This window comes from Pteropus vampyrus, unplaced genomic scaffold (assembly GCF_000151845.1).
Source record: "Pteropus vampyrus isolate Shadow unplaced genomic scaffold, Pvam_2.0 Scaffold110, whole genome shotgun sequence".
Classification (NCBI taxonomy): Eukaryota; Metazoa; Chordata; class Mammalia; order Chiroptera; family Pteropodidae; genus Pteropus; species Pteropus vampyrus.
The window spans coordinates 4,872,921-4,874,941 of record NW_011888891.1 but is presented as its reverse complement, the minus strand read 5'-3'; positions in this window follow the sequence as shown (position 1 = coordinate 4,874,941).

Sequence of the window (2,021 nt, the reverse complement as noted above, 5' to 3'; positions counted from 1 at the left end):
AAGCATATCCTATAGGGAAGCAAAGAAAAAAAATGGCATTTTTTTGGGCACATAAGCAATCTCTTGGCTGCCAGAGGCTGGGGTGTACTAAGGGAAAAGTACTGAAGGACTGGGTGGGGATGGAGGGACTGCTACAAGGATTAAAGTCCATTTGTTTTTTGGTATTTCTAAATTTCTTTTCTCTCATTTGACATCTAAACCATTTTATTTTAAACACTTGCTTTAACGGGATTGTCTTGTTTCAATGAATCAACTACTACTTTAATATCAAATTTCTTTGACTTCTTCAAGATTTCTATTAACTGATCTCCAATCTTTCTACTCTCTTCCCATTATTCTCTCATGCAAACTCTTTATGGAAATATTGTTGTTAAACTCATTCTCCACTTGCTTGTCTTTTTTATTTACATCTTCATACTTCATTCTACTCTCTGTATTTATTTCCGTCTTTTAAAATCAGTCTCAAAAAATCTCTTCTAGGAAGCTTTCTCCATTCCAGTCCATCCTGCTCAATCTATCGTTTTGTTTTCTTTCTAGCTGTATGTCCTCTGTTTTCAGTGTAGGAAAAGAATGGGTGTTGGAGACAAGCAACCCATGAAATTTAAAATCTGGTTATAGTACGTAATTACTGTGTGATCTTGCATAATCTTGAGGCTTTAAAAAATATATGAAGCAAAAATGATGGTGATGATGATAACTATCCTCTACATTTGCTGTGAAAAGTAAGCAATTAAGTGGCTAGGCTAGGGTCTGGCACTTACAGATGCAAATATACCATAGTATGCCATACATCTAGTATAGTACTCGGAGGATACTGGATACTCAAAAAATATTGCTTAACAGTGATGAGTTAATATATCAGTTGGAGACAAGGCAAACTCAATGTCTTTCATCTGACCATTCTATGCAAGAAAAATAACTAAATGCCAGAGGATGTATCTTTATGTGTAAACACTTGAAATACAAATAAAACACGTGCAAGATTTTTAAAAAGCATAAGACTGAGGAGTCTCTGCTGCTAAAGTTATTCATGAGACTTTTGAAACAATGCAGAGTTCAAGAAAGAAATGCGAGAAAAGTGAGAGAAATGCGAGAGATAATGTGACTCCTTTCATCTACCAAGCAAATTTCTAATGATCTGAACAGGCTTATGTGGCTCTTTCCTGAAACCAGTAGACTAAATGATCTCTTCTTCTTATATCTTCCTTATGATTCTGCAATAGCTTAATCAGATTATTATTCTGTAAAGTGGTAATAATAAAGGTTCTCAGCAAAAGTCATGCGTGTCTGTATTTCCATTTGGGGGCAGACGTCTCTCCTTTCCTAATCATCCTTTCCCATTGGTGTTACAGGTCAGAATGAGACTTACTGAAACAGGTTTGGGCAGATTGTCATTCTCACAAAGGCTTTGCAAGGACACTACAATGAGCTGTCCTGGCATAGGAGATGTTGGTGACAGAGGCGAGTTATCTTGATGAGTGCAAGAACCCTGACAAAAGGCCCAGTTTATGATAGATCTTCTCTTTTTAGATGTCTTCTGACCCAAATCTAAGGATAAAGTAAGATTAGAAAAACTAGTTTAATTCACTTAACCTTCATTCTACAGTTACCATTTTATAGTATGTTCTTTACTATTGCTTAAGAGAAAAAATAGTTGTAGAAATTCTTTGTTACTGTTAGTTCAATCTATGAAATTTCATCATAACATTTCATAAATTAAGAAAGTATCGAATGTTTGGGCTATACCCCTACCCAGTATGGAACATCACTCGTCTGTTTGGCACTGAGTTTTCAAAGATGAAAGAAAGTCTCCCTTACTACACTTACTACAACTTAAAGCAAAAAGTGTTTCATACCAACATATACATTGTCCTATTTAAAAGATGAGACTAGGCACACAAGAAAGCTGAAGAGTCAATTAGACCGCAATTAAATAGTAAGACAAAGAAAGAAGAAGGGGAGGAGTAGGAATAGAGCTATCTCTATTAAGAGGTTCTCTTGAAACAGGGAAAGCTTTATTT